Genomic DNA, 14087 nt, shown 5'->3' with positions numbered 1-14087 from the left:
CTGTAGTGTTGGAGAAGACTCTTGAGAGTCCCTTGAGCTTCAAAGAGATCAAACCAGTCAATCCTAAAGGAAATCAATCCTGAATATTCATTGGAAGGACCGATGCTGAAGCTGAAGCTCCAATACTTTGGCCTCCTTTTACGAAGAGCCAACTCATTTGAAAAGACCCTGATGCTGGGAAAAATTGAAGGCAGGAGGAGAAGGGGATGATAGAGGATGAGGTGGTTGGATGGCATCACTGACTCAGTGGACATAAGTTTGAGTAAACTCTGGGAGTTGGTGATGGAGAGAAGACTACACATGGACATCACCAGATGGTCAACACCGAAATCAGATTGATTATATTCTTTGCAGCCAAAGATGGAGAAGCTCTATACAGTCAGCAAAAACAAGACCGGGAGCTGACTGTGGCTCAGATCATGAACTCCTTATTGCCAAATTCAGACTTAAACTGAAGAAAGTAAGGAAAACAAGTAGGCCATTCAGGTATGACCTAAATCAAAGCCCTTATGATTATACAATGGAAGTGAGAAATAGATTTAAGGGACTAGATATGATAGAGTACCTGATAAACTATGGATGGAGGTTCATGACATTGTACAGGAGACAGGGATCAAGACCATCCCCAGGGAAAAGAAATGCAAGAAAGCAAAATGGCTGTCTGGGGAGGCCTTACAAATAGCTGTGAAAAGAAGACAAGCAAAAAGCAAAGGAGAAAGGGAAAGATGTAAGCATCTGAATGCAGAGTTCCAAAGAATAGCAAGAAAACATAAGAAAGCCTTCCTCAGCGATCAACGCAAAGAAATAGAGGAAAACAACAGAATGGGAAAGACTAGAGATCTCTTCAAGAAAATTAGAGATACCAAGGGAACATTTCATGCAAAGATGGGCTCGATAAAGGACAGAAATGGTATGGACCTAACAGAAGCAGAAGATTAAGCAGAAGTGGAAAGAATATACAGAAGAACTGCACAAAAAAGATCTTCACGGCCAAGATAATCCCGATGGTGTGATCACTCACCTAGAGCCAGACATCCTGGAATGTGAAGTCAAGTGGGCCTTAGAAGCATCACTATGAAGAGAGCTAGTGGAGGTGATGGAATTACAGTTGAGCTATTTCAAATCCTGAAAGATGATGCTGTGAAAGTGCTGCATTCAATATGCCAGCAAATTTGGAAAACTCAGCAGTGGCCACAGGACTGGAAAAGGTCAGTTTTCATTCCAATCCCAAAGAAAGGCAATGCCAAAGAATGCTCAAACTACCACACTATTGCACTCATCTCACATGCTAGTAAAGTAATGCTCAAAATTCTCCAAGCCAGGCTTTAGCAATACGTGAACCATGAACTTCCAGATGTTCAAGCTGGTTTTAGAAAAGGCAGAACCAGAGATCAAATTGCCAACATCTGCTGGATCATGGAAAAAGCAAGAGAGTTCCAGAAAAACATCTATTTCTGCTTTATTGACTATGCCAAATTCTTTGACTGTGTGGATCAAAATAAACTGTGGAAAATTCTGAAAGAGATGGGAATACCAGACCACCTGACTTGCCTCTTGAGAAACCTATGTGCAGGTCAGGAAGCAACAGTTCAAACTGGACATGGATTCATTTTGATATTTGGCAAAACTAATACAATTATGTAAAGTTTAAAAATAAAATAAAATTAAAAAAAAAAAAAGAAAGAAAAACAGACTGGCTCCAAATAGGAAAGGAGTACATCAAGGCTGTATATTGTCACCCTGCTTATTTAACTTATATGCAGAGTACATCATGAGAAACGCTGGGCTGGAAGAAGGCACAAGCTGAAATCAATATTGCTGGGAGAAATATCAACATACTCAGATATGCAGATGACACCACCCTTATGGCAAAAGTGAAGAGGAACTAAAAAGACTCTTGATGAAAGTGAAAGTGGAGAGTGAAAAAGTTGGCTTAAAGCTCAACATTCAGAAAACGAAGATCATGGCATCTGGTCCCATCACTTCATGGGAAATAGATGGGGAAACAGTGGAAACAGTGGCTGACTTTATTTTGGGGGGCTCCAAAATCACTGCAGATTGTGATTGCAGCCATGAAATTAAAAGACGCTTATTCCTTGGAAGAAAAGTTATGATCAACATAGATAGCATATTCAAAAGCAGAGACATTACTTTGCCAACAAAGGTCCATCTAGTCAAGGCTATGGTTTTTCCAGTTGTCATGTATGGATGTGAGAGTTGGACTGTGAAGAAGGCTGAGCACCAAAGAATTTATGCTTTTAAACTGTGGTGTTGTAGAAGACTCTTGAGAGTCCCTTGGACTGCAAGGAGATCCAACCGGTCCATTCTAAAGGAGATCAGCCCTGGGATTTCTTTGGAAGGAATGATGCTAAAGCTGAAACTCCAGTACTTTGGCCATCTCATGAGAAGAGTTGACTCGTTGGAAAAGACTCTGATGCTGAGAGGGATTGGGGGCAGGAGGAGAAGGGGACGACAGAGGATGAGATGGCTGGATGGCATCATGGACTCGATGGATGTGAGTTTGAGTGAACTCTGGGAGATGGTAATGAACAGGGAGGCCTGGAGTGCTGCAGTCCATGGGGTCACAAAGAGTTGGACACGACTGAGTGTATGAACTGAACTGAACTCATTAGAAAAGACCCAAAACCAGTACAGTATTATAAAGTAATTAGCCTTCAATTAAAATAAATAAATTTATATTAAAAAAAAAAAGAAATATCCAAGAAAAGACCCTGATGCTGGACAAGATTGAAGGCAGGAGGAGAAGGGGACAACAGAGGATGATATGGTTGGATGGCATCACGGACTCAATGGACATGAGTTTGAGCAAGCTCCGGGAGTTGGTGATGGACAAGGAAGCCTGTTTTACTGCAGTACATGGGGTCACAAAGAGTCAGACGTGACTGAGCAATTGAACAACAACAAATTAAGGAGATGGAGCCCATCCTATGAACCTAGTTAACATCAATACCTTAGCTGCCATCTCATCCCCTTAGTTACCATCTCATGTGGTGATGGAATTGGTTAGATGGGATTGGTTAGATGGGGCTTAGAGAAACCAATGTCAAAGGTGCTCCCAATTAAGGAGTTGGTAGGAAACAGGGAGTTGTAGAAAATACATCAATACATGGAAATCACATACAAGAAAGATTTTAAGATATAAGAAGATCAATTCCTATGTCCTGCTAAAACTATATATCTGATTAGTTATCTATTTTATACATAGTATCCATAGTATCCATGCGTCATTCTCAAATCTCCCAATTCCTCCCACCACCTCCTTTCCCCTTTGGTATCCATACGTTTGTTCTCTATGTCTTATGTCTCTATTTCTGCTTTGCAAATAGGATAAACCGTATCATTTTTCTAGATTCCACATGTATGTGGTAATATACATTATCTGTAAGGAAAACATACTGTATACAACAGGCAACTCTACTTAATGCACTGTGGGGACCTGAACAGGAATGAAGTCCAAAAGGCATGGGACAGATGTATAAGTATGGCTGATTCATTTTGCTCTACAGTAGAAACTAACACTGGAGATGGAAACGGCAACCCACTCCAGTATTCTTGCCTCGAGAATCCCCATGAATAGAGGAACCTGGTGGTGGGCTACAGTCCATAGGGTTGCAGAGTCAAACAGAACTGAAGTGACTGAGCACATACGCACACAGAAACTAACACAACATTTAAAGCAACTGTACTCCAATAAGAATTAATTTTAAAAACTATATCAAAGTTTTACATAATAACTTGTTTTTCCTCATATGATCAATATGATTCTATTACTTCATTTAGAATCCTAAAACTTCTCTTTCTCAAAAAAAAAAAAAAATTCCAGTTGAATCTAATAAATACCTTGCTTTCCTTTAGCAGCCAAATAGTGCAAGAGATCATTTGTCACCTATATGCATGTTTCTGGTGTGCCACAACTAACCTCACAAAAGACTCTTTTCTCTCCTATCCCCTCATCTTCTGAAGACTCCATATCCTTATACTCTCCTTCATTTCCATAATTCTGTTGAAAACTGGCTTTCTGTCTCATTTTTAGGTTAGACTGTGAGGATCTGGGGGCTTCCCCGGAGGCTCAGTGGTAAGGAATCCACCTGCCAATTCAGGAGACAAAGGAGATGCTGGTTTGATCCCTGGGTCAGGACGGTCCCCTGGAGAAGGAAATGGCAACACACTCCAGTATTCTTGCCTGGAGAATCCCATGGACAGAGGACCTGGGCGGGCTGCAGTCCATGGGTCACAAAGAGTTGGACACGACTGAAGTAAATGAGCATGTATCATGCACATGAGGATCTGATAATGGTTGGAAGTGTGAGCTCTGAACAAACTCAGGCATCAGCCATTAGGCAAGTAAGAATTGTTTTTGAGGTGTCTGGATACTGTCCACTCAACAATTGTGTTCAAGCTAGTCCTGATCACAAGGAGACAGACAAAATAATTTGAAATAAAACTTGATCCCTCTTAACATAAACGCTTTCTTTTCTTCCACCAAGACCCCAAGGACTCTTAATGTGTAAATGCACTTCAGGTTGAGGAAAAAGCAGAATCCCCAATCAAACTTTCTTCTTCCCATCTTCTGAAAGGAACTTTTCCCTGTTCCTATTTGAATTGTTAATCCTCTTGTGTTGCTGTTGGCAGAAATATATATCTTATGTCATTTTGATAAAGTTGTGTGTTTAATGTTCCTACAGTTAAGTGAGAGGGGGAAAAAATCCTAACATTTTTAAAATGAGGCACTTCAAGGAGCAGAGAGAACATGAGGTGGGAATGACTAATTCCAAGGTAGTAGGTTACCCCCAGTAACATACATCACTCTCCAACCTGCAGAAAATAGCACACATTTTTCATTCTCCTTTGCACACATGCTTGGTTTTATCCCCTACTCTGTAAGAAGGAGAGTGTCTGACTTTGTTTCTTTGGACTATCCACAGGCTAGAGATGAAATCTGTTCTCCCAACCTTTTTCTCCCAAAGAAAGGAAAGACACTCAGAGACCCAAATTACAATGAGAATTGAAGAGTCTCTGAGAGGTCAAATGAATTTCCCAGGGACACACCAATTTTCTTTCACATTGTGTTTTTCAGTCACTAAGTCGTGTCAACTCTTTGACACCCCACAGACTGCAGCAGGCCAGGCTTGCCTGTCCTTCACTATCTCCCAGTTTGCCCAAATTCATGCCCATTGAGTCAGTAAGGCTGTCTAACCATCTCATCCTCTGCCACCCTCTTCTCCTTTTGCCTTAAATCTTTCCCAGCATCAGGGTCTTTCAGGGGGCCCTAGCAAAATTGGCTTCCAAGTGAGCAGGAAAAAATAAAGAAATTTGTATGTTACTTGATCTCTAAATTCATCAAGACTCAGCACAATCTGCCCTAAGCAGAGATTCTTAAGCACTCATGTTTGAAAAGTGACAAGGTACACCTATAAATATTTAGAACTGGTTTATCTCTAAAATATGTATCTTTAAAGTTAGAGCAAAAACTGAATTTATGCCAGGAGACATTTTAGACTTGATTTGAACTGGACCCAGGAAAATCATGAAAGACAACTACAACGCTCAGGGTGGCCAAGTGTGTGCTTAGGAGCAGATCTCCTAGTTTTGAATCTATTCCAGTTCTCACTAGCTGTGTGACCCTGGGGAAAATGCTTCACCTTTCTAAGCCTCAGTTTCCTCACCTGTGCAATAAGCATCATAGGGTGTACTACCATTAATTATGAATCATAGTACCTAATTATAATAGAGTCTGTGATAGAATTGTATGAGACGGAGCATATAAAGGGTTTAGTGTGGTGTCTGGCAGGTATAAGTAGGTCTGATCAAAGGTCAGATGCCTGGTGGTCATGATTAAAATATGAAAAGGAACAGGCACAAAAGCCTGAGAAGATACCAGATGTCTGATCCAGGCTTCCTGAATTTAAGTCTTTTCTAAGATGCCTGAGTGAATCACAAAGGATTCAAAATGACCATGCTGGAGCTTGCTGGTAGTCCGGTGGTCAAGAATCTGCCTGCCAATGCAGGCGACATGGGTTAAATCCTGGGGGAAGATCTCACATGCCATGGGGCAACTAAGTGTGTGCACTGCAACCACTGAAGCCCAAGTGCCCTAGAGCCCACGCTCCACAACAAGAGAGGCCACCGCAATAAGAAGTCCATGTGCTGTGACAAAGATCCAGTGCAGCTAAACAGACATTTATTTTTTTTTTTTAATGACCATGATAGGCCATGCAAAAACCATATGCTATGAGGAAGGGGGCTATTACCACCATTTTGCAGAAGGGAAATTAGAATTCAGAGATGCACTGACTCCAGAGGGCTCACCTTAGGATTTAAGTGGCAGAGGTGGGACTTGGACCCACTTACTTGCACCACACATGCTCTTTCCACTATAAAAATCCTCCCCAGAAAGTAGAGCTTTTCCAGGAGGCTGCAAATGGTAAGAAACCCCCAAAGGTCCTGACACTGTGAGGAGTCACCAGTAAGCAAAGCTTATCTGAGGTGAACCCAGAGAGTCCTTTCTTCTTTTTCTGATTATGATGAAAAGCTCACAGCTTCAAAAGTGGCTTTAAAAGGGGCAAATGCTTGAGTGCTTGCTTCACCCCTGTGCACTGGCAAGTGTGAACAGGGGGTCTTGTCAGGGCTCTCTATATGCTGGCCCCATCACTCACCAGCCTGTTCTCCTCCCAGGAAGAACGAGTGGCCTGCAGGGAGCACACCCTGTCTCATGGTAGGGATGCCCACCCAATTTCCCTGCCAGACACAAGCATCTTCACTTGAAAATAGGGGATAAAAGTCAAAAAACTTCCTGTCAGCTTTGATACACACCAAGTGTTATGCTGATCCATCACTGTGTCCCATCTTATCCAATCTTCTCAGCAATCCTCTGACATGGGTGTTATTATGGCTGTTTTGCAGATGGAGAAACTGAAGCCCCACAAGAGACCAGTGTCATTCAAATGATGAGTGGGAGATCCAGGATTCAAACTCAGGCCCTCAGACCCAGATCCTATCCTCAAGATACTGTCACACCCCAAAGAGAAACTCTTAAAGAGACTGCATCATTGTAGCAGCTGATGTTAGCTCCCAGGAGAACCACATCCATCTCGAACCTATTTATTAGGGCACTGCATCTTTCCTGGGAGTGAGGTCAATTCTTTAAACCACCACAGCACTAAGACTGAGAGAAATGTGTGTAGATGGCAGCCACTCTGATTTTAAGGGGATTAACTATCAACAATAGCACCTGTGACTCCTGCGATTTCCAAAGGCCGGCCAGACAAATTCATTAGAACATCCTCTGCACCATCCTTTACCACGACTGAGTGGTGGACTCATTCACTCTGACTAATAGAGCAGACACAGAAAGTGAAAATGTATGATGTATCGGAAGCTTCAGCCTATGTAAAAAAGATGGCTTCTTTTTTTCTTCGCACATTCTGTACAGGTCCATGAGCTCAAGCACCAGCCACAGAGACGTCCTTTAAGAAAATAACACAAGGAACAGAGACTCTGGGACCAAACAGACAAGGATTTCCATATCAGTGTTGCCTTTTCCCCTGATGCATGACATTGGGCACCTGCATTCATTCATCCTCTAACTGTTGCAGGCACACCCAACACTGCACCAGGCAAAATATAGACACCAAAGTGAAGGGAAAATGCTCAGCCCTCGAGGAGAAGGATGCAGTGGCATCACCAGACCAATGGACCAACAATTACAACACACAGTGCAGGGACTTCAGGAAGAAAGACATGTGAAATAATGTGTATAATGTTCTATTTCTCTGCACCTCAATTTCCCCATCTGAGAAATGGGAAGGACCACAAAAATACCTATCTCACAAGGTTGGTGAGAGGCACATAAAGAATTCTCCACAGTTCATCATCTCTGGCCACATGTAATTGAACTACTTATGAGAACAAGTTTTCTAATATGCATTTCCTGCAAAATCTTGGTTTACATTTGCTCAGTTGCTCTGGATCTAGCCAAAGGTAGTGTCCTTTCATGATCATCCCATTGAAAGTGGCCCTTTGTGCCTCCTGAAAATTTATCCCGTCCTCCAGCATCTTTCTGTCATAAAATCCCTTGGGATCTGCAGTCACCCTCTTTTTTATTTATTCATTATTATCACTGTTATTATTTCCTCTTCTACAAATGCAAGGGGCTTTCCTGGTAGCTCAGCTGGTAAAGAATCTGCCTGCAATACAGGAGACCCCAGTTCAATTCCTGGGTTGGGAAGATCCCCTGGAGAAGGGATAGGCTACCCAGTCCAGTAGTCTTGGGCTTACCTGGTGGCTCAGATGGTAAAGAATCCACCTGCAATGCAGGATACCTGTGTTCCATCCCTGGGTTGGGAAGATCTCCTGGAGGAGCGCATGGCAAGCCATTCCAGTATTCTTGCCTGGAGTATCCCCATGGACAGAGGAGCCTGGCGGGCTACAGTCCATGAAGGCAAGAAATTCATTTGTCTTTTTATTTACTGTAGTTTCAAACGTCTAGAAGAATGGCTGGCACATAGTAGGTCTTCAACATGTATTTGATGAATGAGTGAATGAATGAATACATGATGTACCCACATCTATAATATGCTAGACTTGCAAGTCAGAGGCTATTTCTCCTCTTTTACCTGAGATGTTTGCAGCATTTATTCATCAAGGGTTTCAAAAAATCACCCCTGCCTTCCAGATCCAACCAGCTTTCTCTTGGAGACCAGAAACAGAGAGATGCAAGTCACCCAGGATCCCCATCATCATTATTATAATTTTACATTGAGCTCAACTTAAGTCCTGCCACACCTCCTTCCATGCCTCTCGGAATTAAATGCATGGATTATTTTCCCCAAACATCCTACTAGGAAAAGAAGAGGCCTCTGTCAGAGCTAAGAGAGCTGGCAGATGAGAGAAGGGAAATAAAATCCATCTTTAAAGCTGTCCTGTGGTTTGCCTGCAGGACTGGTTCTGCTCGCCTCACGTTTCTCAGTGAAGTCCAGCCCAAACATCTGCGCTCTCTAAGAGAGAAGTAAGCTGTCCCTCAAATTCAACATAGAAATAACTGACATTTCCTTCAGACACTGGATTTTTGTTCTAGTGAAGAAAAGACAGGGAACAGGGAAGATGGAGGGTTTTCAGAGGAAAACTAACTTTCAGCCACACAGTAAATGTCAAGTGCTCTGGGCTTCCCTGGTGACACCATGGATAAGAATCTGCCTGCCAATGCAGGGGACACAAGTTTGATCCCTAGTCCAGGAAGATTCCATATGCTGTGGAGCAAATAACCCATGCACCGCAACTACTGAGCCCATGAGCTGCAACTACTGAGCCCATGCTTTCAGTTCAGTTCAGTTCAGTTGCTCAGTCATGTCTGACTCTTGTGACCCCATGAACTGCAGCACGCCAGGCCTACCTGTCCATCACCAACTCCTGGAGTACACCCAAACCCATGCCCATTAAGTCAGTGATGCCATCCAACCATCTCATCCTCTGTCGTCCCCTTCTCCTCCTGCCCTTAATTTTTCCCAGCATCAGGGCCTTTTCAAATGAGTCAGCTCTTCGCATCAGGTGGCCAAAGTATTGGAGTTTCAGCTTCAACATCAGTCCTTCCAATGAACACCCAGGACTGATCTCCTTTAGAATGGACTGGTGGAATCTCTTTGCAGTCCAAGGGACTCTCAAGAGTCTTCTCAAACACCACAGTTCAAAAACATCAATTCTTCAGTGCTCAGCTTTCTTTATAGTCCAACTCTCACATCCATACATGACCACTGGAAAAACCATAGCCTTGACTAGACGGACTTTTGTTGACAAAGTAATGTCTCTGCTTTTTAATATTCTGTCCAGGTTGGTCATAACTTTCCTTCCAAGGAGTAACTGTCTTTTAATTTCAAGGCTCCAATCACCATCTTCAGTGATTTTGGAGCCCAAAAAAAATAAAGTCAGCCACTGTTTCCCCATCTATTTGCCATGAGGTGATGGGACCAGATGCCATGATCTTAGTTTTCTGAATGTTGAGCCTTAAGCCAACTTTTTCACTCTCCTCTTTCACTTTCATCAAGAGGCTTTTAAGTTCCTCTTCACTTTCTGCCATAAGGGTGGTGTCATCTGCATATCTGAGTGTTGGGAGCCTGCGTGAGGACCTCCACCCATGGCAAATGTCATGAGGAAGGAGGCTCGACATACGCAAAGGCGGGATCGAGCCTCAGGAGTCCCCCTGGAAATCCTCGAGCATCTACCCCCATAACCAGAGCCTGCCGACTTTACTACTTTGTGCTCTCACCTACACCTCTGACTTTACAGGGGGCTGTCCCCCACCACCTCTTTCAGAGAAGGAGTTAACTTAGAGCTCCAGTTAATAATAATTCCTGGGTGTGACAGGAGTGTTCCAAACCTACAAACTCCTCTGAAAGTTCTCTAGCCTGCCTGACAGGCTTGTCCGGCCACTTGTGATTGCTCACAGCCTCCCAACCATGAGGCATGAGATGCTTTAAACCTTCTAAAAACAGGTTCCTTAAAAAAGTTAGAAAACCATTAGTATAAGTATAGTGGGCTGATTAGAAATTGTATTGGTGAAGGGTTTTTCATTTGTTGAGCCAATGTTTGTTGCTAAGTCTCCACATCCCCTGCCCTTACACACATTAATGAATATATAGAATAAATAAGTATTAACCTTTGATATTAATCACGTTAGACCTTAGGCTAAGTAAATTCTTTCCTTAATTAAAACCCACTACACCCTCACCCTATAGGAATGTAACTTTATCTGGTACCTTCAGAAGGTGGAGTCTTTTTTAAGAATAATCACCCCTGGAGAAATAAGTGTCCTGGTTGACTGACCGCTGTCACAAGGAGAGGGTCATAAATTGTCAGCTGGCCCCCTGGCCAGAAGATGATGTAACACCCCTAAGACCTCTGTATACATTTGTATGAAGCACCTGACTTTGATAAAAGTCAGGACTGCTGACCCCGCGTGACTTTTGCATAACATCTCAGTGTATAAAAGTAGACCATGGAAAATAAAGAATTAGGATCAGTTTCTCGAAATACTGGTCTCCCCATGTTGCTCTCTCTCTCAAACTCTGGCTGAGTTTCCATCTGGAGCGCAGAGCCCGCCATGCTTACTAATTTTGCCTGGGCTTCTAAGATCTGACCAGGGAGGCCTCAGTGTCTCCTCTTCTCCGGGAGAAGGGAAGGACGCCTGCAGCCTACATAAGTGGTGCAAGCTTCTTGTCTTGAAGTTTTATTGGTCTCCCGTGTAAACCAAGCTACTCAGCCTCTTTTCTCCACTGAATTTTCCTACTGAGCTATCCTCATTCTATTACTTTTTACATCTGTAATTAATATCTAATTGAAGCTATTGTATCCTGATCCTTGCCGATGCCGTCCCCGCTTCGAACTCCCTGGATCAGCCTGGGCTGGACCTTGGCATCTGAGGTTATTGATATTTCTCCCAGCAATCTTGATTCCAGCTTGTGCTTCCTCCAGCCCAGCATTTCTCATGATGTACTCTGCATAGAAGTTAAATAAGCAGGATGACAATATATAGCCTTGACATACTCCTTTTCCTATTTGGAACCAGTCTGTTGTTCCATGTCCAGTTCTAACTGTTGCTTCCTGACATGCATACAGGTTTCTCAAGAGCCCGTGCTTTAGAGCCCACAAACTGTAGCTACTGAAGCCTGTGTGCCCCAGAGCCCATGCTCCATAGCGAGAGAAGCCACCACCACAAGATGCTTGTGTACTGCAACCAAGAGAAGCCCTCTCTCTCTGCTCGAGAAAGCTCACAGGGCAACAAAGACTCAGTGCAGCCAATAAATAAATAAATAAATAAACATTTTACTATAAAAGGTATGAATGGCAAGTGTTCTAAGATAAATCAGATACCTGAAGAGCTGTAGTTCAGTTCAGTTACTCAGTTGCATCCAACTCTTTATGGTCCCATGGACAGCAGCACACCAGGCTTCCCTGTCCATTACCAACCCTAGAGCTTGCTCAAACTCATGTCCATCGAGTCGGTGATGCCATCTAACCATCCCATGCCCTTCTTCTCCTCCTTTCAAATTTTCCCAGGATTAGGGTCTTTTCCAATGTGTCAGTTCTTCACATCCAGTGTCCAAAGTATTGTAGAGTCAAAGAGCTGTAGACTCTGGTTCGAACTCTGGTGGAAACAGCCATGAAAGCCTGACTTGGAGGAATTATCCATGTTATCCATTTCTTTTCATGTGTAACACAGAGGAAATCTCTCAAATAATTACAATAGTCAACATTTAAGATGTTTTTTTCTGTATGTCAGGTAAACGATTTTTTTGCTAAACGATTTGCACCTACTATTAATTCTTTTGAAATCCTATATGGTCTTTCCTATTATAGTGATTGCTCTTTTAAGGCCCAGACAGGTGAAGTCACTCACCAGAGAATACATAGTTTGTAAGTGGCAAAGTCAAGATCTGAACTCAGATCTCCTGACTGCAGGGCTCCAAATCTACATACACTACCTGGAACAGAAAGAGTATGCAAAAAGAGAAGATTGGGAGGAAAAGGAGTAAATTAGGCACCTCCTCTCCACCAGGTAGCTCAGAGCTACCAGGTGGAAAGAATCTGCCTGCAATGCAGAAGACCCCAGTTTGGTCCCTGGGTTGGGAAGATCCCCTGGAGAAGGGAATGCAACGCACTCCAGTATTCTTGCCTGGAGAATTCCATGGACAGACCATGGGGTGGCAAAGAGTCAGACACAACTGAGCAACTAACCCTTCTTTTTCCCCCTGCCTAGGGTACCAGGATTTTGACTGAGAGGGTGTTACAGGATCTCACACCTGGAGGTAATCAAAGACAAGCAGTTCACTGTTCACTTAAAACTGAGGCTATTTTTTTTACCCCTGAGCCAAATCGCTGAGTAACTGAATTCACTTGCCTACATATCATAATCGGGGTAGGTACAGAGCAGCTCTGACCTACTTTAAAATCAATTTTGATGTGCCCCATGGACTTTTTCAAGCTAGTTTACAAACACAATTCAGTTTTTGTTAAATAAATCTAATTGCTCCTGGGGTGTTAACAGATGACATCGCCTCCCAGGAAGAGCTTGCCAAGATCGGAGCTTCTGTGCAACATTGTCTTACAATAAAATTTCTAAGCCCCAGCTTTGACAAGCTCACAAACAGCGCCCAGGGATGGATCAGAGCACCCTCGTGTCTGACTATGAGATTTTGCCCTGTAATGTAATGTGCTATTAAAAGGCCCCTGTGACACGGTCCTTACATTAATCAGATGTAAGACTCTCTTCTCTCCTCAACCCTTTATCCCAGGCTTAACTTTTTTTTTTTTTTTTTTGACACCAGGATCTGGAAAAGAATAACCACCACCAAACAGAAAAAAAAAAAAAGGGCAAAAATAATAAAGAGTGTTTTAAAAGTGATATACATTTGTGAACAACCACCTTAGAATTAATTGGGGGCAGGAGTTAATCATATAGAAGCATGATCAGAGAACAGCATAATCTGGGTAAGACAGATTCATTTATTTGATCTTGTATTCAGTCCCCAGTAGGCATTCAGAGTTGGCTATAAACCAGGTCCTGTGCTGGACTCTGTGGATTTACTGATGAACAGAGCCAGCCAGCCTCCCTGCCCTCAGAGAGCTCACAGCCTGAGGACAGGGAAAATATGGTGAAAACAATCACAGCAATAAATGTAAAATTTGGGTTGTGATAAATGCTATAATGAAATAGTGAATGGTACTATGAAACTGTAAAGAGAATTTGGGCAGAAATCTAAAGAATGTGATTCTTACACCTAAATCTAAAGGAGGAGAGGTGTTAAATAGGAGGAAAAGGAGATAGAAATCATCAGTGAGGCACCAGTGAAGAAAATCATCACATTGAGGCACTAGTAAAGAGAACAGATTGGAAGGGACTGGATACCAATAAATCTCAGATAGAACTTCTAGAACAGTTCAATTTCTACTCCCATTGACATCATAAGCTATTTAAGTTCCATGACACCCCACTCCAGTACTTTTGCCTGGAAAAACCCATGGACAGAGGAGCCTCATAGGCTGCGGTCCATGGGGTCGCTAGAGTCGGACAT

The sequence above is a fragment of the Bubalus bubalis genome, chromosome 9, assembly GCF_019923935.1.
Source record: "Bubalus bubalis isolate 160015118507 breed Murrah chromosome 9, NDDB_SH_1, whole genome shotgun sequence".
NCBI lineage: Eukaryota > Metazoa > Chordata > Mammalia > Artiodactyla > Bovidae > Bubalus > Bubalus bubalis.
The sequence above is the reverse complement of the archived record's forward strand: the minus strand, read 5'-3'. Positions refer to the sequence as shown.